Genomic DNA, 26,025 nt, shown 5'->3' on the forward strand with positions numbered 1-26,025 from the left:
CAGATTTATTTTTACGAGAAATGGATGTTAGCCACTTGCCCAATCTATTAGGTCCATACTCGGATTCAAACACAAATTGAAAAACAATATGTGTAGGTATTTGCCAGACTCAGGATTCGAACCTGGGACCCACGATGTTATAGGCAGATACTTAAGCCGCTTGGCCATCGTGGGCGTATCGCACTGGGATAATTATTTATTTTACGCAACTACGCCAGTGGTTTAGAGGCAAAGCACCCAATTGAGGGAATGGGACAACTGGACGCCAGGACAATTGGACGCCGCACTGTCGTAGACATGTAAACAGAACATAGACGATGAATTTTAATCAGTTTCTATCTACTACTTGTTTTGATTCATTTCACTCTTAACAAAATGTTTTGTATTGCGGATTGAGAATTACCATGCCTAAGGCTTTATATAAAAATAAAAAATCTTTTTTCGTTGTAACTTCAACAAATGGACGATTAAATCATTATTTACGAGTGCATATTTAAATTCTCACCAACTATTAAATCATAATATAATAATTTAAATATAAATAATAATAATAAATATATTTTTAAAGGTACGTATAAGTACTTAACGTCTATTTTTTTCGAATTGCGTGGCGTCCAGTTTTCCTGGTGCCAAATTGTCCTACACCCCCCAATTGATACTTGCATAATATTAAAAAAATACTCAAACGGTATCAAGTGTTATTAAACATCAGCTTCAGATATTGTATAGTATAGGAGGCAGATAATTTGAGTATTTTTAACACAATATATCAAAAAGAAAAGAACTCCAAAAGAAAATCACCAGAGAAAACAAAAGCATACTCATTGTATTTAAATCGATTTGATGATAGAGACAGAAAATGATACGCAAAAAGAAGACAAACTTTCTCTAATTATTTGTACGGTTTCATCGCCATTACCATATTATGCTTGACGACATATCCCATTCTTATTTATTACATTAACTTCATTATTTGTATTTTAAATTATCATGCAAATTGGAATGTAGAGTATTATTACCGTATTATTGATAACCCTTGGTTTCCCGATTATAAATCACATAATATTATCTGATTTATTAATACATTAAGATTTATTAGTGAGTCTTTGTCAACTGTATAATAACTTGCCATAATAATCTACATAAGACATGAGATTTTGATAAAATGTACGATACCATATTGTTAGTATATAAGCTAGAGCTGGTCAATGTAACAGTGTCTACATATTAAGCCTATCCCATTAATACGACCGCACATTTGGAAAAGCATTTTTGGTCAAATTTCGCCATGAATTTTTCATTAATTTTGGTCAGCACCCAAGTTTCCGAGCCGTATTTGTACGGGACTGAATGGGTTGTAAACGTTTCTTATATATCGCACCATGAGTGAAAAGACATAGTTTGTGCATATTTTTTTTAGATTTCAAGGTTTAAGTGTGAAACAAGTTATCACCACATAACGATAATTATTACAGTTGGCATAATGCACATAAATATAAATCAAATACTGTCGGCTTATTTTAAAAATTTTGACTTAATAGAATCTTTAAATCCTAATAACATTCGAGGTTTTAGCTGTAAGTATTCTTAAGGTATAGCTACTTGATATATATAATTGGTGTATGTATACGTCACGGAGTTTAGGGTTCGATTTCCAGTGAGGTCAAAATACATTTACATAATCTAATATGTAAATTTCTCAAACCTGGGTGTTTTAACACTATTATTAGACTTCACGGCCTGTTGTGGTGTTTGATAAAGAAACAAATAAATATATATATATATATTAATAATCAGATATACCAACCGACGCCCTACATAACCACCCATCCATTATTTAAAAGGACAGTCCTTTTATTTAAGCATGGTAAACATCAATCTTTTTATAGATATGTATCTTTAGGGGAAAATGAAAAATGATACCACTGTTTTTATTTTTGTGGGAAAAGTGTACTTTTTCTAGAGGTAAAATCTAAAACAGAGGACAGAAAACTCATTTGAAAGGAGAACCTGAAAATAAGGTCTCATTCTTGGTTTTGTAGGGATTTTTTTACATGCGTACTAGTTTTGTACTCGTACAGCAAAATATACGATAGTTCCAAAACAAAATCAGGAAAATGCCCAAAAATCCCAATAATAAAAGCGGAGGAAATGATATGGTCCGGTATCAACGACATAATATGTAAAATGATACAATATAAATATATGTAGTATTAGTATTATAATAATACTAGAATAAAAATATAAAAAAATACTATGCTGTCTTTATTTTATTATTATTTTGACGAAAACTTTTAATATATTATTTATAGGTTAAATTAATAAACGAAAATTTGAAAAATATTCACCATAATATTTCCATTTATTTGTTATATTAAATCTCAAAACAACATATTTTTGTGTGTTTTTCTCGTGTTTCCTCTTGATTGAATAATATGTATACACTTTCAAGGTGATTCGATGAACATCGTCATTGTATTTACTAAATATTATTTTCATACATTGGATCTTATGTATGATGAAATAACTAACTATCTAGGTATACACATACAAAGTAATGCAATGTTAATGAACTAATTATTTGTCAATGTACTGGGTATTATTTGCTCACCTTGTCGATTGTTTATCTGATCATGCTTTCGAAAGTAATCCGGTTGAATCATATTACTTCATGACTGAGTGATTACTATCATCTATGAAACAAAATACTCGTATCTTGTGTAACATACATAATACATGAACGTTGTTCCCATAGTATTCGTAATATGCATTTTCATACAAAGTGTATTACAGTAACAAATTGTTCCCAAGAACGAATATGCGAGATACAAATTAATATATATGGACACATAGTGTATTATGGAACAAGATCTGGGTTTTAACAATCCAATTAAATAAAAGAAATAAAAAAAATATTGTCCTTTAGGCACGTCCAAGTATGAGAATTGATCACTCTCCTCTTGAGAAGGATCAACACCACCATCGAAAGCGTCTATCTGACGCCACCGCTGAGATCTGAAGACGTACTTTAGAGGCATGTTGTCATCACGTTAGTCTACAAGGCAGTCTTGGTGCTCGGCAACTACCAAGAGACGACAGACGTATCTGTTTTTCCAGATGTACCCTGCAGGCTTTGAATGAGATAACTAAGACCAGCAAACTGGGTAAACCAGTTCCTGGCCGGCTATGGTGTCGTAGCAGCCAAGCTGCACGGTTTTCGTTTGATAGGACGTGGGCCGGAAATCACATGCGGGCACGACCATCAAGATACTGAACACGTCCTCTGGGACTGCTTTCTAATGCGTTCCGACCGAGCGGAGCTTTTTGCCATGGTCTGTCTATACACGAACTCGATTGGTCACACCGACTTGATATTAACCAAGGCCAACATTTAGGCATTTGAAAAATTTGCTTCGTCATATGGAGGACAGAATACTTCAGATCCCTCCTTAGATTCATCACTTTCAACTCCTGACTCCTCTTTTTCGGTAGAGTTTCAGTACACGGGTACATAGGACATTTAATGTCATTAAAGATAAATGACGGCAGAGCAAGTCAATTTTCTAAAAGTCTTTCTTTAAGCACCAAGGTCATGGTTGCTACATTAGTCCCGTGCAGCTTTGTTTTTCGACAAGGAAGTGTGGTACTAAAATCTTTTCATTCTGACACATTTATAGTGTCATGGAAGACAGCCGTGCAAAAATTGTGGCTACATATACATGGCGGTGGAGATGGGGAAACTCAAATCATATGGTTATTTTATTCGCCCATTAGATAGAGATTTTTATTAATTATTGCATTCTTGAGTCAGTCACAAATTACACATACTGATTTTGATGTGCCTCCGAAAAACTTAATACATTTCATGTTCTTCAGATGGAAACATTTTACAAATACTTATTTACATATATTTAATTTTCTTACACTTCAAACATATTTCGCCATTACTTCCAAATTATTTTATTAATTAGCATATTATTTGTACAATAATATTATAATCGTAAAAATAAGTAAACAAAAGTCTTCATCTATGATAATGACTTGTTTACGACGGGATTATATTATTTCCACCCACGTTGCCTAAGCTCTAGAACACAAAGCAGGCATATATATATATATATTATACAAAACCATGGGTCGTTGGTACAAATCTACGACAGGTCAAAAGTTCATTTGTTTTTCAATATAAGAACTTAATATGATGGGCAAATGGCGAATATACATTGTAAAAATATGTTAATTCAACGTCCACTCTGTAAGGGGCCGTATGCTTCAATTAAAATCGAACGTAGTAATTCAACTTATTGTTAGATGATAATCATACCAAGATCAGTGCAATTAGCAAAAACTTCTTTCTTTTACCTTAGACACTATTAAAATTCCTGATTTATTATTACCCACCTAATGCAGAGATGTTGATATTAAGTTAACCCTAACTAAAAAGTTCTAAGAGGTAAGTATAATAATAATAATTACAAGATAAAAAGAACTTTTTATATACCACGTTTTTAATTCTGTTGAATCATATAAACTTGACAATTCTATGTATTCATAATTTAGGACAAATAAGGCAATTGTCAACAAATCATTTTATTGCTATTTTGCAACAAACAAATATAGAATACTGTAATGTTATTTTGATTTCCATAGTAACGCACGTATATATAAATAATTTAGTTGCTAGGATCACCCCCTTAGCAACCAATAATAGTTGATTGGATTACGGATTTCTTCCGAAATAACTTTTCTTACAAAACAGAATTAACTGAAAATGAATTCAATTCTACTTAAAGATGGCTAAAAGTATTAAAAGAATGCATTGGCATCGTGTTCTGATATATTCTAAAAGTTTCAAATGTCTAGCTTGTTGGGAAGTTAGTTAAAAATCGATTGCAAGATTTGTACTGAATAAACAACCACCGGACAAACAAGAATACGAGCTAAAAAAAACTTGGTAATAAATACATCGCTTTTGTTTTTCACTTTCACTTAGTACCTAGCTCGTTTCACCGTTAGATAATAATATATTTCTCGTATCATAAAGTATACCTACTTATTAGCAAGTCCAATGGTGTGGTTGACAAATATATTTCACTATAATATTATATTGTTATTTTTAAATATGAATAAGGGCATAATAATCATTCGTGTATTGATAAAAGAATATTTTTTTAAATTTTCATAATCATTGACGTGAGGTAGTTGAAAGATGGCTTTTTAATGCGCTTACAATATTACTATTTATAGTAATAATTTATATATAATAATATGTTCATTAAATAATATTGATTTCTGGAACTAGTAAGGATAGGCCATTATAATGACATACACATCTTTCCTACGAATTCTTAAATCCCAAAGATATCTTTTTTTTTTCATTTCCGACCGCTTTACAGCACCTGGGCTTTTACGATAACTTCAAAAAGTAATCACTATGCCTTAGGTAGTAAATCCATATCCATATATCCAAAGCTGGATTTTTGGGTAATGCCTAATTATTGACGAATTACTGTGAAGTTAAAACTGATCAAATGAATCTGATATTACAATCAATTTTACAGTACGATTGGTGCTTGGAACGATCGTTACGTTTATCGTAACCTAGTGTATTATAAACATTGTGTTTCTTCCGGTATACTTAACTTTAACTGTAATCTTGATTTACGTAAATTAACTTCAAATAATATAAATTGACTACCTATATTTAGGTATATCAACATGCATATCTCATGCAAAGAAGCGAAAACTTATATAATAGTAAAGATAATCAAAGTTAAAATTCAGCTTTTAACTGTGTTTTTGGGAATAGTTAAATTAATTTAGTATCTCTCTGTTACATAAATATTTTGTAGAGATTTGTTTATTTTTTTAATACAATATCAATAAGCTAGTACAGTTGTTCAATGTCATTGATAATTATTCAACCGGTTGAGAGTAATTTTTTTTCAGCAAGACAAAATATTATTATATGGTTTTTCATTTCCTCGGGGTTTTTCAGGACAATATATTTTATTAGGTAGCTAACAAAAAGTTTTATGTCTGTCCTATAAATCATGAAACGTAAAGTTACCAAAAACTCCCTTTACGGAAAGAAACATATTTACAAAGAAACAGTACTTTATTAATATCACAATGAAAATGTCGTATGGTAATAAGAAATTTATTATTACTTCAAATGTTTTTTTCAACGCTAACATACCTACATACTAATAGTCAAGTTTATGAGAATCTTATACATTTTCATTAATATTTTTCTGGAAAAGGGTAAGTTATTTAATTCCTCTTAATAACGAATCGACATTACAATAAAATACGATAAGACGTGTACAACTCACTTTGAAGAATATCTTTTTAATAGTATTAACCGTAGGGCATAGACAGACTTTATATTATTTAAAATAAAACACAATATATTGTAGCAGTATTTATTCCACATAATATAATAATGATTATGATCAAATTCACCCGCTTCAACAGGACGTTCTTAACTTAATCAACACGTAATAAACTGTTTTTTTATTCAACGAATAATTCACAAATTTAAGAATATAATATTCTTTTATTGAACATACATAATTTGAAAACACTTCAAAACGTTAGTTAACTTTATCGCTAATAGATTGAGTTTACATGGGTGCGAATCCCGAAGGGTGCAGGTTCGTATCCTGCTGGATGTCGTTTTTTTATTAAAGAATTTTTCTAGTGGTTATTTATATTTCTCAGCAGTATTTTTAAATTATATTATAATGTTTAATAAACATCTTTTGAGATTGCTCTTTTATAGCAGAGGAAACCGATCACATAATATATAAATTTATAAATTAATTCTACATTATATTCTTGTTATAATGAAATTGTAATGAATTGCTGCTCAAGTTTGTTTCAAAATTAATAAATGATTTATTCTTTTCTACAAATATCTTGTATTATTTTCACTACAAATACTACAAACATTATTTTCAGAAAATTGACTTAACCATCAGATAAATTTTAGTTAAAAGTAGACTTTGTGTATTTTTTCATATATATATCATTTGATAACGTATCCGCTTGATAAGCCGAGGGTTTCGTGATTGAATCCCAGATCTGGAAAAAAAAATTCACATATTATTGTTTTTAATGTGAGTTTGGGCACAGAGCATATATTTAATAAATTTAACAAGTGTCTAACAACCATTTTTCGTTAGAAAAATTAGTTGTGCAACCTCTTCTTGAGGTGGCTAAGATCGACATTTGATTGTAAAAATATATTGTTCGCATAAAAACTACAATATCTTGTTTGCTATAAAATAATTTTCAATTGAAAAAAAATATTTATCTTTGATTGCATCTAAACGAAATTTATTTATTATACGTATTTTGGTATGTCTAGATTCCTCTGGCCCAAGTATACAAAAATCACAGGAATGTTTCCAATACATTCTGAGCAGAATATGCAATGACTGGTCAAAATATTCTTTGAGACGACTGCGTAATCATCTAACATTAGAATATTATTTTTCTTTGTGTTCGAAAATCATAGTCTGCCTCCTTTGATAAATTTCCGTAAGGAAGGAAAATTCCTTAGAGCAAAGGGTAAAAGTGTTTCCCTACGTGACTTTATATTTTGTTTGACTTCTAAAAAAACTACCTCATACCATACAAAATAAAAAAACGACTTTTCTTTTATACCATGCCATAGTGTTTATATGTAAAAAGATTTATCGCCGTATTTCCACAAAACATTTGAAAACAATTTTTAATAACCGTGAAACTGTCGTTATAATAGATTTATTTCGTACAACCTAAAACTCGAATAATTTTAATTTACATTTTGGCATTTTTATTATTAAATAAAGCATATTATTAATATGTCCTCACAAAAACACTAATGTTCCAAATAAGACGAGTAAAATATAAATCAAATTTTTAGTTTATATTTTAATGCGAATATTTGCAATGAATTTATTTATTTTCTTTATAACATTAAATTGTTTTCTTTATAACATTATTATTACAATTCCATATTATTATAATACGTAGGTACATGACACATACTTTGCAAATAAAAAAATATTTCTATCATGGATTACCAACTACAATTATTATGGTAGCGTTCAGTTTCATAATTCGTGCAACAGTTGCTGATTTTTTATACTACAAAGTATGTACAAGCTGTTCAGTAAGCTTTTTGCATAACTTATTCTAGTGAAAGTAGACAAAATGTTACTGTTAAAAGTAGATATTTCCTTCATAATAACTATAAGGATTAATTAAATTTCAATCGATTTCAGTTTTGAAGTGTTTTTTTTGCGACCCGGATTTGACCATTGGGTATCTTTAGGCACTATATTCATGCACAACTTAAATAATATAGACATACTGATAGCTCAAGGAGTAAGATCATTCACCCGAACAGTGAAAGCATGTGAGGCTTGAAAACCTTTTTTTCTTAGATATTTTTCTAATAGTATGTTTTTTATCAACCATATATTAATTATATATCGAATTACAATATTAAAACATCATTAAAATATTATTATTAGGTACAAAATTAGACTGGTACTAAAATCTTGTATTTGAAAATACCAATTTGGAAATATCAACAAGTCTATTAATTCATAATGAACCGAATTGCATATTATGTAAATTATTAGAAACTTTGTACAAATCATTATGTATGTATCTAATGAGATATGTTAAAAATATTTGATTATACTTGTTATGTTAAGCCCGAGATAAATTTAATATAATGTCATAGTATAATCATTATTCATCATATTACGATAATCTTATAACGATAGTTACAAGTATCGATAATTTTTGATCAATACTTCGATACATTCATTCCAATTGCAATACATTTTCTATCGATATGGTACTGATCCCAGGACTGATACATTTCCATTCAGTCATCCATATGCTGTGAGCGAGATGAAGTCTGAATGCTTGCACGATATACACTATGGCACAACTATGGAAATAGTCTCTACATATTAGATTCAGTTCAATTAATTTGTTAAGTCAACTTGTGCAATTTTATTTATATTTTTAATGAGCTTTTATTGTGACCAAGATTTTATATTGGCCTAAAACAGATCATTTACTTTGGTTTGCTGACTCCTGCATCAAAAGTTTATGTTATCTATCAAACAAGCTGAATAATAATAATTATACAATTTAATTACAAACATTAAAATATGGATTTAAATGATTGTTTTTTTCTTAAATTGGCACTTTATGGAGATTCCTAAATTGTAAAATTGCTAAATTGACAGTAATATAAAAATAAATAGTATTGTAGATTGGACAACATTATAAGATACCGTTTTTTTTCTTCTATTTTTAACTGTTGGTTTACACATGGTGAAAATGCATTTAAGGCTATACCTGAGCTGGGGCACGCTCTAAAAAGATCGTTACTAGGCGATGCGCGGATTGTGTAAATGACGCGTGCCGAACGAAATATAATTTGTCATAAAAATTCAATATGCGTCCATTAAATATTCTGTTTATTGTTTTATTAGTTACAATAATAATATATTCATTGAAATATTTTCTTTTTCAAGGAAATGGGTAAAGTTTTTTAGACATCTTTACACGATTTAAGAATAAATACCCCCGTCGCCATCACGAAAAAAATTGACGTATTCACAGCTCGACTTTCGCTCTCCAATTGCCAGCGACTCCAAAATTTCGTCGCACCTATAGTTGAAAATTATTTGCCGTTTCACTGAAGTATGCTCTTAATTTATAAAACGCAAAAATTGTATAGTATTTTTCCCACTTTTATTAATTTATAAAAATTGTTAACAATGAAACAGGAATGACAAACGTACGTAGTAACGTTATGGCCAAATGACAAATAGGTAGAACGGTATCTTATTATTAATTTAATTTAATGAAATGCAACATTTTTATAGTAGGTAAAAAAAATTGCGTTTTATTAAATTAAATTAATAATAAAATACCGACCTACCTATTTGTCATTTGACCACAACGTAAGTACGTACGTTTGTCATTCCTGTTTTATTGTTAACAATTTTTAGGAATCCTGGTGCTTTGTAAACGTCAAAAATGAAGAATTAAGGAATCTTTACGAGCTTAACCTATGATCTGTAGACTTTATACTTAATATTAAAGACTTTACTTTATTATCATACGTAATTATGATACCTTCCATTTTATAATCTTATAAGATAAGATTTAATGACAATATTAAGAAATATATCGATGAGTGAATGTTATTGCAAACATCAACGCGTTTAAATTGAGAATAAAGACATGTTTCTTACATCAGATGTCTGCAGTTACAGCATGTCTTCAAATATTATTTTGTCAATACGCGCATACAATATCTTTAATTATTTACAGATTGCCTAGGCCCTAGACTAAACTTGTAGATACCCCAAACTCATAATTTTCGATCTTCAGACAGCACATGGCATTGGGTTCTTAAATATTATTCACGATAAAAATAAATATCTTGTTTTTTTTCTTTTATCCTGCCCTGGAAAATTAATATCAATATTAGATATTTTTGGTCTGGCCATAATCTAAGCTTATAAACTAATTTGAAACAATATTTTGTTAATCAAAGGTAATGTTAAAATTGATAGGTGTGTGAGTACACGCATATTATTTTACAATTTAGTATATTACGTATAAACCCAGTTAATTTATGTTGACCTGGTACCTATATCAAAAATTTGTTTTAACTTTGCTGAGAATTAAATTTGAATGTTCGTGTGAAATAGTGACTAATTCAACCTTCATAATAATGTCGATAATGTTAGCTTAATAATATAAATAGTAGGTAGATACCTACATTATTATTTAGAAGGCAATAATAAATGAATTAATATCAGTAAATATATATCATATTCAGGGACGGCTCTACCTTAAGGGCTCGTAAGGACCATCCTCACATCGTAATCATGTCAAAAATATACGTAAGATATTTGTATAATGGTAATAATAATATATCTACTTAATTATAATATGATTAAATGAACTATTTAATTTTTTATTCATATAAATCCGTCGCAATTTTATAAAGATATTTATTATTATTATAAAAAGAAATAAACCAATCATTGTAAATTATGTAATAACATAGTGATGCTTACGCGGTAATAAAATAATTAATTAAATTAAATACGCCCTATTTGACGGTGACATATATGTAGAAATTAAGAAAGCTAGGGCTGCTATTTTTCGATGACCGGGGTCCCTCAGTCTTATCCCGTCGCCGCGGTACAAATCATGTTCTACGAAGGATGTGAATGCATTAGCTTTAGTATACGCATACTGGGGAGCGAATCAAATAACCCCTAGGCGAGTAAAATTGCTTGCTGTATGTCGTTGTTCAAAACTGATAATGGTAAGACTATAATAATGATTATTATGAATTAAGTTAATATTTTTAAGCACGCTTATTAGGTCTGATTAAGTAAGGACTCAAATAATCATAATATTATTGATTCTGAAGAATTACTAATTTCCTCATTAATAAAATCTTATTATTATATTATGTAGCTTGGTAGATACATAATGTATAATATGAGAAAATAGGAAGATATATAAGTATATTAAATAATTAATGCCTAAGCCCTACCATAGATTGTATACATTATTATTTATTTGTGATGGAGTAAGTGTATTTTTTTACATTACCACTATTATTATAATAAACTTAAGTAAGTTAATTTGTTTTAAAATAGTAAATATAAATACTTTTATTTCAATATGCAATTTTTTATGACAAATCTGTTGAAAGAAACGAAACTACTTACTTTATTATTTTAGCCAAAATAACAAGAGAATATTCATGGATACTTTGACTTTTATAAATAAGACATTTTCTTCATTCGCCAAATGGAAACGTTATGAATAATAAACCTGGTAATCATGTCACGTTATTTTATTTTGACTGAGAGAAATGTTTTGACAGGTTATCTCATTTAAATATATGGGAGAAGCTTCATCAAATCTGAGTATGAGAGGTGTTTTGCAAAGCCATTTTAACTTAAACTTCTTTCTTCCATATGTAAGCTAAATATAATATAAGACACCAGTTTTTTTGATGATTTGATTTGGGCTTATTTAAAAAAAAAAATTCAGTTGGAAAATATGTTTTTAATGAAAATCTGTATAAACGCTTTCATTTTATATTTTCTCTAAAAAGTCTACCCACATATCTAGATCACATTTTTTTAATTGAAAGAAACATTTCAATTAAGTATAATATTAAAATTATGATTTTAAAACATCTATCAATACATTTTAATTTGTGAGAAATTTCTTGATTAATATATTACATAATATTATAATATCAACGAAATTCTTTGATTTCGTCCATTCATTTCATTTTTACGTATAAATCTAGTGTACACTAGTCAGTGGCAAAGGATGACTTTTGAATAGAAGAAGGCTATGGATATCAGAGAAAAAGAGCACACTTGTCAGGGATACTTAGGGGAAATAAGAATACAATAAGCTATTACTACTAATTTAAATTTTAAATTTTCAAAAGCTCACTGACGATATAAAATTGAGCGATGAGTTTAAATTATGTATTTTTTTAAACACTTATAAACATCAAAAATCATGAGATAAAATATTTTTTATTAAAAAAAATATATTTATTTGTGATTGAATGCCATAGAAACTATTTTTTTTAAATTATCTTATTATTAATTATTTTTGACATAGCTGCAGTCATAGACAATAATATTATGCCTTCGCCTTTTGAGCCTACCGTATCACATACATTACGATAGACGGGGCTGAGGTCTGTGAGGTTTCTACATATACGACAGATATCGTTGGTTAATAAATTTATTTTTGTAAAATATAAAATAATCAAGTTAATATTTAAATACGTTTATATGCCATTAAAAATTATTGTTTTTAAGAAGGTAAGTTTTAAATAATCGCTTAGTATGGAGTCTTTGCCCCTACCACAAGTATTTTATAAAAAAATATAATATTACTCTCGCAATAGGTAATAATTATATGCAATTCATTTGGATGTTAATAACATATTATATTTATTATTCAATGCCAAATTATACACACAACATGTAGGAATGTCAAATTTGTTTTATCGGTAATATCTAAATTCTTTTAAAAATCCACATATAAATATCAATTTATACAATATCTATTAAAAATCATTGAACTCACATCTTTTCATGTCCGGTTAAGTATGTACCTAATCTTATCCATTAATCTAGTAAACGAACTGTCATTCTTACAATTTTTTTATGCTACTTTAGGTAATTTTGTTCAACAAAGAGTCATTAATTGAGGGTCGTTACCAACCCTTTTATTATCTTCTTAAAACACCTTCGTTCGTCGTATATTTTCGCTTACCCGTCCTATACCTATTATTAGGATTTTTTTTAAATTATGCTTTGAAAATTTATGAGCCACCGGAGTAAATAATTACATATAACCTCAAAAAATATTCGAATCTTGAGCTATTAGAAAATTAATGGATATATACATACTTCTTTGTCATGTAATATTGTTGATATTTCGCATTGCAAACATAACATCCAAAAGATTCATGCCGGAAAAATGCTCTCTTTAATATTTAATATTTTAATATACTTTTTGTTGGGATTTATTTTCTTACTTTAAAAATTCTATCCATTTCTTATATTTTTTCATAGTTAATAATATTCTTATATTGTTACTTATTCTGTCCATTTTAAAAATAAAAACTAACCATAAATAATTTCAAAATTGTATGAACTTTTAATGCCAATTTGTAAGAATTGTTTCTAAAGATGGTTTTTTTCCATTTTTTCTTATAAAACAATTAAAATTTATGTCTGTGAAATTAACTATGTGTTACATTAAGATAACGGATACTAGCAATGACATTTTAATACATCGTAAATACGTTAAGGAAAACATCGATGTTGGCTCAAAACATGATACATTTAAAGTTATGGCATTTATATATAAATTGTAAATTATCATAAATACGAAATCCTTAATAACATCATTTAATATTTTAGAGCCACTGACGGAAAGAGATAAGAAATAGGGTATAATATTCACGGGAGAAATTTCGTATATCCAGAAAACGAAAAAAATGTACCGATTTCTTCGTTGGCATTTGCTATCAATTATATTGAAAAGTAGATCGACGGTATCTATGGTGTATTTTATATCTGAAAATCGATCACAAGCAACTGATAGCTTCAAACCCTTTCACCACGGAGCATTTAATTACTATTTAATGATAACATGCTTATTATATCGAATGTCCAACTAATGAAGGCACGGCATCTGTGCCATCAGCGGTGAAAAGGAAAAAAAGAAAAATATATCTGGTCTTTAATTTTTTCAAAAATAATTCATTTTCAAAGAACTTTTACATGTATATCAAAATTCAAGCCTATATACAATAAACAAAACACAAATTAGCCATTAGCAGTTTAAAGATGGTCAATAATCAGTCTGAATTTTCCGCTGCTAGATAAAAGTCACTCCAAGATTATTCCTTTCCGTTTGGTCTTGTATATTGCATTGGCATCTGATGATTTAATTCTACATAACTTAAATATTTTGTCAATCTAGTGGACTATATCTACCTATTTCTACCTTTTGAATTCTTTCTACCTCTATAAATTGGTATTATATCATGAAATTATCATATAAATTTAATTTATTCTTGGTCATTTCTTCATGGCCAAGGATCGTGACCACCTTGAAATTCAGTCATCTTCTGAATGATTAAGACTTCTCATACCTCTCGGACATCTGCTTTTCTCACTGCATACTGAAGGCTGCCCCCAGGAAACTCTTTTAGTTAGTTGCTGAAGTGGGCCTATACTTTTAAACTATCAGTCTTTCCTTGTTATCAAGTTTGCGCCAAACAATATGTCCTTCAGAATACGTCTCATACTCTCATTATGTATTTGTCAAGAGCCGTTTCTTTATCAGTGGGTCTATTCTATGCTTATCGACCGCTAAAGTGATAAAGTGAAAAATATTATCAAACTTAAGGTAGGTTTGTATCAAAATATTAGCACTTATTGTAACAATTACACGAAGCTGGTTTTTATTGTTGCAATAAGTGCTATATTTTAACAGCACCTATCTTGCTGCTGTTAAAATATCGCACTTATTGCAACAATAAAAACCGGCTTCGTGTAATTGTTACAAAAGGTGCTAATATTTTGATACAAACCTACCCTAAGTTTGATACTATTTATCAATTTAGTGTTCGATAAGTATAGAATAGACCCACAGGAGTCTCCAGATAATTTATTGGTTTGTATTGTGCTCTGTCCAATAAATGCGAAGCATTCGTCATCTTATAAAGCATTAATTGTTTTCCGCTTCATTGCCCTCAGGATCCATGATTCTACATCGTACAAAAATATAGAGAACTCAAATGTTTGCATCAGCATTATTTTTGTAGTAATCTGTGTGTGCCTTCTTATTTATGCATAACATTCGCTCTTTTCCACTAATGGTCGATCTCAGATATACAAACTCATTGAATATATACTTAAGGGGGGACATACTTAAGGGGGGACAAAAAAAAATCGGTTAGGTACATGTTCAAACACGCGCGTTAACATCATTTTACTCCCTACTTCAATTATAGTTTGTCAATGTATGGCTACGGCCGTATGTTGTAGCTTACCCACTGGGTAATGCCAAAAGAAATGGCGTATTAAAAAAAAATACTATCTTATTCTTAGGTCAATAATTATTATAAAGCAATCATTATTTTATCACACATGAATGGACAAATACATAGCGTATAAAGAGTATCTTTAGAATTATCTTCAAATGTGTTAATCTTGCCCATTTTTTGAATAATAAAATGCCTAATTCTTGTCAAATTTGGGATCACAGAGATTATTAATATAATTTTTTATCATAAATATTTCACTAAAATAATGTCGATATAAATTATACTGATAGTTTTATAAATGCGTTTAAAAATTAATAAATGCAAAAAATCTTAACACCACTGCACATTTATGTACTGAAATATGACTATATTCTAAAACATTAGAGCGAGAGGTTTAAAAGAATACTATTTTATGTAATAAAAATACTTTATGCAGTCATAAAATCTTTAGAATAAATATAAAGGATAATAAGCTTTCAAAATTATATAAATAAATTATCTACAACGTTTAAGGTATGTCCAGGATCGTGCTTTGAAAATAGAACAAAAGCTCCATTTTGACCTACGCTGAGCACATCCGCCCTTAATTATATATATATATAAATATATAACAGATTTTATACTATGTAAATAGCACACAAGAGTTAATCTTTTTATACGTATACGCTATTGAAATTTTTCATAATATTATTGAAATATTGAGGAGTGTGTGTGTTTTTTTAATATTTTACTTTCAAGAAAATTGAGATATTACGAAAAGTTATTGAGCAAAGCTAAAATGATTTTATATTCGCAGTATCTTTGGCAATATACAAAACCTCGATGTATATTCTTTGAATACTTTACTATCTTTATTCTCGTCTCAGAACCTCTATAAGTCTATAACGTCATGGCAGAGTTTTATTCAACGAAGAGCATTCACTTTTGATGTGATTTTTATGAAAGGCTTAGATTGCAATAAACTTCAGTGCAGCCAATCTGTGTGTCTGCATTATTCTTGTATACTCACTCATATGGTAGGGAAGATTTACGAAAATTGAACGGCAATACAACGCGACATTTCAGTTCCATAATTGAAGGAAAATTCATTCTATTCACGAATTTGTTAAAGTTGAAGATTTGGAATAACGTATACACTTCAAGCTCAAGGTTACGTAGCGAAAACATTAAAAAATATTATTTACGTCATAAATATGCATGCACTAATACATTACAGAAACGGAATACAGATTACATATATAATTATAAGAAAATTGACTGCCTTGAATTTAAATTTTAAACACTTCGTTAATATAAAAAATACAGTTGGATAGATTGGGAAAATAAATAAAAATCATTTCTCATAAACAAAGCTATTAAAAAATCTATTTTCCTCCATAAGATTTATACCAGATTACGGGTATAATAGGTATTGATAATTTTACCTTGATATTATTGTAGATATTATATCGTCACTGTTCTGGCAGAAGACACTACTTCGAAAAAATGACATACTTTACCGTCTGGAAACCTTCTTAATAAATAAACAGTCTTTATTAAAGTCATCCTTTTTACAATTACTTAATAAACTCACATGATAGACCATTATTTCAAACATTTTGACAACTTCAAAGTCAAATTAATCAAAACTAGTATTCTCCAGTTAGTGTGTTCTGCCAGAACAGAGACGATTTATTATTTATATAATAACTAGCATTCACCTAGGTTTTTTTGGGGCTTTTTCTTGGCGTTTGTGTATTTCTACAATTCCATATTGCAATACTTCTATACATAGTAATAAATGAGTTATTTGTTTTCTTATTCAGATTGCCAAGACTTTACAGGTTCAGATTGTGCGTTTTCTTTCCCCAACATAATCTTTCAGCCTTCGACATTTAAAAATTTTTTGGTTAATATTTCTTATTTGGCAGTAGACTGTTGGATTTTGCATTACATTCCTCCATAGGTCACCATAAACCAAGATTTTAAAGCCGATTATTTTTATGACTTTAATACCACTTTGACTTCACTTTTTACTTTAAGACACGCCTTAAAATGCTTGACATATAAAGCCTCTGGAATGTCTTTAAATATTACCAACATTAATTGCATAAAATTTAATATATTCAGCTATTCAAAATAAGATATTTTTTAATACGTATATTCTATATTTCTCCACACCTAAGAATTACAAGAGTTACTACTATACCCATTACCCAGAAGGTAACGTACTTTCTATTTTCTATTTTTATGTTCCCTCTTAATTATATATGAGGCTTTTTATTCTAATAAAACCTACTGATTCACCCAAAGTTAATAATCCTGGGTTCAATTAATCGGTTATGTTGTCAGAAGTTATTCAAAATAATAAGAAAACAATACATATTTTATATACGTATATATTTTTATATTGTGTATTAGAAACGTGTAAGAAGCAATAGAAAATAACCCTTTTTTCTATGAAACTACGTAAAAATGTTGTTTGAAGCAGCTACGTATTGCATATATATGTATTCATATCGTTTATAGCTTTGTTTTCATATATTTTTTGCATCTTATTTGGGGCGGAAATGTATTTCTAAATTGGGCGCAACCCGCACAAGCAGATAAATAAATATAAAGGTCCCGGCTAAATAATAGCAAAGTTGTACGTGATAGCAGAACTTTATACAAGAACACGTAAAATGTATTGAGATATGAGGGTAAATATCAAAATATTCTTCCATTTTAACTCGGCGGCTATGTTTATGAGATTTCATAAAAGTTTTATACTGATACGGAATGTTTTCGGCATATTTACATATGAATAAAGAATCTATTTATAGCGGCTTGTAAATCTCAAGATGATCATCTCAGCTTTTTATGATATTTAATTGAACCCGTATAGAGTCGAGAAAGTTTTTTTTATTATTTATTATCTTTTAGTTAAACAAATAGTTTAATAAATTACTTATACATAAGACTTTATAATATAGCATTCTATGTAATTATTTACATTATATTTAATACAAAATTCATACACATTTTGTATTTTCTTCTTTAAATAAAATTGTTAATTTTGCAATTATAAAATTTTTTAATAGTAACATTTTGAGAGATTCTGAATATATAATTCGATATTGAGTATACATAATTTCAAACACCTCAATAATAAACATACAAAAAAACATTTGTGCCAAGCTGGACGTACGTCCATTATATTTCTAACACTGTACTTTACCATCAATTTGTTTGTATATATTAAATTACAAAAAATGTTTTCCAATTTTTACAAATTTTAAATAACACCTCAGTCGCATATTTAAAAAAATCGTTGTGATTAGAGTTGCATTTGTTACTTTATAAAGCATATTTCTTGTATCGTAGTGGACGCAGATTCATCTCGCTCCTGTTTCTCTGTATCTACAAATATTTTTGAAAATAAATTCGTAAATTCACATAAATACTTCTTCTTCACTGTACTAGAAGTAGACAAAGATAAATATCATGGTCTGCAGGATTATCCTGTCAACTGCCTTCCTGAAAAGGGTTTTTGAGTCACAATGCTGGTTCCAGGTATATAGATAATATCTCAACCATAAGATTCGTAGTATCCCTTATTTTTTTCTCCTGATATACGACGTGTATGGTTTTAAATTAAACTTAACTTTAAATCTCAATGGATAATTAATTACAATATATGACCTATCAGAGATTAGATATTCTAGATCTATAGAATCTTTGTACTATTACAGATAATGATTTTGTTATATAATGGAAAATGGTACATTATATAACTAACATATCTACGTAATGAATGAGTACATATTGTTAAACTTAAAACTAACTGCGTAAATATAGATAGTATTACTGTAGTGCTACTATGGGCGATCTATTGACGGTATTCTAACAGAATTAACTGAAGATTTATAATATTACCTAAATAATATTTTTATTATTAAACGAATCTACAAGAAAATGCTTTATAAATTCAAAGAGAAACATATAATTGAATATAGCTGTTCTAAAATAAGCATTCAGCTAAATGGGTTTAACTTGTGAATATTTATTTTTTATAATGATTATTATCATTTGTAGTTTGATCAGTTTTCTCGAATGTGTGGTGAAAAATTTCCGATATTTTTATTCTCAGTACCTAGGTCATTAACTTGGAATGTACATAACGTATGAATATTTTAAATGCATTTTTTTATTCTAAGTAATATAAATTCTCTATATTATATAACTTTTAATTGTTTGTTTGCAATAAAAAGTCTCTGGATGATGTTCTAATAATTATATAAAAATGATTATTTTTTATAATAAAAATTGAAATACTTCTTATACTCGATAACATAATAATATATAATCGAGCTTCAGCATTGGTTCAATACCATAACTTGTCTTGTTCAATATAATAAAATATTCAATTGCATAATTTCATCTCTAGATATCCCAGATCTCAGGTACCTACTGCTAAGCGTACACTCATTCTTAAGGTTAAGTAACGTTTAAATTATCATTATGATCGTTTTTTACTTATTAATTTGCTCTTTTATCAGAATAGTCATTATATTATAAACATACATAATAATATACATAGATAAAAAAACGTTACAAAGTTTACGTTTCTAAGTATTCATTAAAATACTATTACTTGAGTTAAATCTGTGACTTATCTATGGAATAAATATCGGGATGTCTTGTAAAACCATAGCAATTTCCTTTGGTTTTTTTTTGTATAATTCAGGAATTACCAACTGCTGATTTATCGCTTTGTTTTTTTTAGCAAAAAGATTTTTAAATTACACAAAACATTGTTTCTGCGGCTAATGAGTATTTACTAACGACCAAAAATAGCTGCTGTCATCAGAAATTTTCGACTGAAAATAAAATTTCGTTCCGTTGCGATGATTTATAAATTCGGTTACGTTGGGCCTGCTTTACGTCTATAAATCTTATTTTACACATATCACGCACAAACAAAAAGTCTTAATAATATAATATACCGTACCGCAAATACATATGTGAAACGTAAAAAAATCCATATATTATCATGGTGTTGCTTAAACGCCTTATGAACGCTCCGATTTCGTTGGACCGACATAATATATTTTAGTGATTCCGACCAAATCAGATGTTGCCTATAAACTGTCTGATTTTTCTGCAAATATTTAAATATATATTTATATATATTTAGGATTGTGATAGCATTTTTGATATATTCGTTATTAAATGTTGTACAGGAAGCTTAGGAAATTGTCTGTATTCCTCCCGTCAGTACTAATGATCCCTATGCGTTTATGAGAAGAGTTCATTACGGAGAGGTTTTTATTTCTTTATTCTTTCGACAACCGTTTCTAGACTTATTAATTATCAAAGTAGGGTATAGGATTGAGTTGTTATTTATTGTGATAGTGATTTGGATTTGGTCTTGATTAAAAAAAAAATAGTGAACAGAGATGTCAAATTTTTATTTCAGTTCTTTTCGTGCAACTCTTTTGGTGTTCTATATGAACATAATCTAATTGTTTCCACCTGGACTCGATTTGACTGGTGCCATGTTAAATTGGTTTGCACAACCAAATACTTGAATCTGTTTGTATTTCCTGTGATCGATAATCGCACACAAATTTAAGCCTGACCAATAATAAATCATCACACAATACTACCCGATTTTATCTGAAAGTCATACTATTAAATGGTGCGGCTACCTATTATCATCCTACATTACCCAGCTGCCTCCGAGCAACGTATGACCGCCTAGTGACATGGAATGATTCTACGGCTACCTACTATTTCTTTCAAATCTTTTATCTATGTTAATTGTTCAATATTATATTTCTGAAACTATTTTTGAAACCAGTGTTGTTAAAGTTAAATAATATAATATATTGTGCTTAATTGTTATTGTAAAATCAAACGCTAGATGTCAGAAATTGGTGTAACAATGAAATTTATCATTGTGGTTGTGCATAAAAACGTAGATAATATTACAGATTATACTTTTTGCGTAAAATATTTTAAATAAGTACTAGATGGGTCAAATTTCATACTATAACTTACTGTTTTATTACTACATATTATTAAATTTAACCAACGGAATTTCTAACGATGAGCTTCATAAAAATATTACATGCCCAATGTCTACATCACCTTCATACTAGGTTTGTAGTCATATGTTGACTGAGGGTAATAATTTCACAGGCATATAAAAAGATATTAAAATACATTATTTCTCTTTTGATTACAGCATAGTGTATAATAATTATTTCGTTGATAAATCTACGTATAAATATTTTAGCATAAAGCAATCGTTCTCGTATGGTAGAGAAACTTCTTTGCTTGGGGCTGTGTGGATATACTATCCGTGGCTTTATCTTGTAGGCTTTCTCTTGCTTATGCTTGCTTACTTTAGTTTAAAAGTTAGAAGGGATCAGTAGTCATATATGTAAGCATTTCTTCCACTAACTGGTGATATAAACTGATAGAAACTGCTCAATTCACCGACATTGATTCGGGTATTGATATTATTATTTTACTTGAGTAACCTCAGTTTAGTTTAGTTAGAGTTTGACAGATATTGTTTTATAAATTCTTAAAATAGAACACGTCTAACCAACTCATTAAACTCTACTGCATTCTACGTATTCACATTCATTATATTAATCTAATTAGTGTATACTTATAAGCAGATACGCATATTAACCGGGTAGGTACATCGAAATAGATAATATTATAGAATTAACATATATAACGATCTTGAAATATTATTTCAAGATAATTATAAAAAAGTTACCACGTATGCCCCAGCTTAATTAATAGGTATTAACTAACAATTATTATATGTTTTAAGTACCACATATCTTAATATAATATCAGCAATGCTTATCGGTATAAATTTAACTGATTTCATTTTCTTGTTATTTATATATTTTTTTTAAATATATATTTCCCCATATTTTTTATCACATCTATCCATACTATGTTTGTAAATTGTCACAGTACTACAGCATCTTTCTATTTCCTCAAAATTTTGGCATTTCTTGCAGTATTTTTTTTAATATCCATGCATTTTCGTGGCGGTTCGCATTGAGATATTTACAAATTCACATTAATTATTGTGATTATGATATTAAAAAAAATGATTTCACGTTTTAGGTGAAGTGTGTGGGTAATTGTATTTCTCCAATTACGTTATTTAATATTCTTTGTGGGCAGCAATAGATAAGTTGTTTAGTTGTTTAGTATTTTGTGAAGTATTTGGAGATCGATTCCGAGATTATGTTGTCTACACAGATCTCCGAGAGCCCATCGCTCCTTTTTTAGTATTGGGTAGTCTTTGATGAAGTACCATACTATTTAAGACGTGTAGCCATCACATGGATAGTTTTTATCGTCCCTGAATTTAAATATTTTTAGATAATCTCTCAGTACTCCGTGGCTTATTAGTATTTGTGTGATGTTTTTATGTTCCTGGCAGGAATGGTGAGATTATGTTTGGAATAACTTTCTGTGTTATTGATCACATGGCGGATATCAGCTGTAACTCTTTTGTGTCTTCGTTTAGTTTTTTTGCGTACCTTGGGTGGAAGGTGGAAGTATGTGTAAGTTGAAGGTTTTTGTATTCAGTGACTTGTTTGACGTATTTATTAGCTTCCTTGTTACTGGCTATTCCAGTATGACTTCTTATACAAAAGAATCTAGGGTTTGTTCCTATCATTCGGAGCTGTGTTTATAGTGTCAAAATCTCTCTTCCTAGTAGGTGAGTGGATGAGTAATTTTGGCGGAATAATAATTACAGGCTTTTGCTCACTATTAATTGCGCCATGTTACATACATGTATCTGGATGAACCATTTTCTGAATTCCCTCCAACGGGTAAGCAATCCTCATCTCTCTCAGCTATTTTTTCACATTATGTAAAATTATGATAATGTGAGAATGAACTATTAGTCATTTGTATTAACATTTTTAATACTATCAAGTATTCTTTTCATCATTTTGTTCTGATGATGACAATATTAATAATATTAAAAAAGTACAACTCAATGTGAGCTTTAAGCACCTTCAGCAAATGGCTCGACTTTAGTATATATTATGTTATGTTGTAAGCTTCTACCTTATATTGTTATATCTATTGTTAGATAGTATAACCATCTTTTGGTTTATTAAACAGAAAATCCTTTTCAGCAATTGGCTGTCTTCCATTATTAAGACATGGCCATCCCAATCAAGTTGCTTTAGTTAGAGAAATAATTGTACAATGCATACAATTCGTGCTTGTACTTTACCCGCCACGTACCTACCATTGTCATATACGGCTCCTACGACCCTACTCAATATCTTCCTTTCAAAGTTTCCCAGCTTCCCATCAACTTTGTCTGATAAATACCCACTAACATTTCAATCTTTAGGTCAGTATGAGCCTCAATACATATAAACAATAATATACAAGTAGGTATTCCATGTAGATGATTTGCTATAAATGAAGATACATTTGTGTAAAATAAAGTGTCTAAATTAACTGAACCGACTATGATGTTATTTTTTTGACTGTTTTATAAAAAGAACGTGAGTTCTTATGTATGAAATATTTTTTTAGAATGTTACATTCCACTGTTATTATGTATGTAGGTAAATCGCGCTGTTTGTATATTATTTTATTCATACTGTCCATAGGGAATGTGAGCTTGTTTATTTTTTTACGATCCGCCTTTAAAACTTAATCCACTTAGTTTGATGACGTTTTATTGCGACTCGTCTTCACTTTACGCGCCTAAGGCGCAAAGTCTTCCTTCGGAATTTGTTAAAATTGCACGCTACAAGCGGACGAGGAATTCGCGCAATTTTGTATATCACGAAGGGGACGAAGGAAGAGAATTGTTTGGCGATACGTACTGACACACCGCATTATCCCAAAAAATATCACGTCCTTGAATTCGCATTTGACTTAGCAAAATTAATTCAAATTAAAATATATTCATGAAATTCTTTCACAAATGATTAAACATAAGAAATGTTATATAATATATTTAAAAACAAGAATTAATAATACGTAGTTATCCATACGTCATATTAAATAACGTCCAGCTAAATCCATTTTTATAACCGAAGCATTTCGATGTAACTTAGATACTGCCCTCCCAATGCTTCAATTTTTTTAGGATACTTATTGGAAATACATAAATCAACGCTAACAGAAATGGCAGAGTTTTCACTTACTCCACGCATTAGGGAAACAAAATACGTAGCCGAATTAACCACCAGTATCGCTTAGTGTATTTGCACTGGATAGCAGAAATTATGGTACATGAAAAAAATAACATGGTTACTTACCCATTTTATATAAAATAAAGTAATTCTACTAAGTATCTACTATGTTTTGAGATATAAAATAATTACAAGATAAAAATAACTTTTTATATACAACGTTTTAAAATTCTATTGAACCATATAAACTTGACTAGCTTAAACGATCAAAAAAATTTGTATTTGACATGTCATATTGATTTTTATTGTAACGCGCGTATATATTAATAATTTAGTTGCTAGGACCCCAGACCCCTAACAACCAATAACGGTGTCGAAATAACTTCTCATACAAAACAGACTTAACTGAAAATGAATTCAATTCTACTTAAAGATGGCAGAAAGTATTAAATAAGTAAGTATGGACCTAATAGGTTGAGCAAGTGGCTGAAATCCATGTTTAGTAAAAAACAAAATCTGTCAATACAAACCTCTACTCTGTGGAGGCCCATATGATCATATTAGGATCGGACATCGGACGTAATAAAAAAAAAAATAATAAAGTAAAAAAAAATGCATTGGCATCGCGTTCTGATATATTCTGAAAGTTTCAAATGTCTAGCTAGTCAGGAAGTTAGTTAAAAATCGATTGCAAGATCTGTACCGGACAAATAAGAATACGAGCTGAGAAAAACGTTGTAAAATATATTACTACCATGTAGACACAAATTATTCGATAAATAATTTTATTTAGTTCATACAAAATAATAATATATACCTTACTCGTATTTTATAAAATCGCTTCACGACACGTATTTTGCTCGTAAGTTTTATAAAGTATGAGTACAGAAATTTACACTAAAGTCTATATACCTAATGTTGTATTTTTTAATTATCCATACCAGGGCTCGAAATGAACCGGAGCGCATCGGAGCGTCGTTCCGGTTCATACAATTTTCAAAACTATCGCTCCGTCTCGTGGAAAAAAGAATTTGACCGTTAGAGCTAGATAGACCATATAACAAAAAATCAAACACACTTTTTTGTGAAAATACATATAAATTCGTACGTATAATTTTTGTAATTACTCTGTATATACTATTTATCAATTTTTTCCCATATCCGATCTTAATAAGATCATATTGTTATTTACAGATTGTTTTTACGAAAAAT

At 29.2% G+C, this 26,025-nt stretch overlaps 1 protein-coding gene across 1 annotated transcript in view; it reads left to right on the forward strand.

Moving 5' to 3' along the window:
* The window catches only part of LOC147066128 (neural-cadherin-like), a 549,013-nt gene that overhangs the window by 286,546 nt on the left and 236,442 nt on the right, over window positions 1–26,025 (forward strand). The gene's annotated exons all lie outside the window — the stretch shown is intronic.

This window comes from Rhyacophila brunnea, unplaced genomic scaffold (assembly GCF_057557595.1).
Source record: "Rhyacophila brunnea isolate RB1 unplaced genomic scaffold, BYU_Rbru_1.0 scaffold_5, whole genome shotgun sequence".
NCBI classification, from domain to species: Eukaryota; Metazoa; Arthropoda; class Insecta; order Trichoptera; family Rhyacophilidae; genus Rhyacophila; species Rhyacophila brunnea.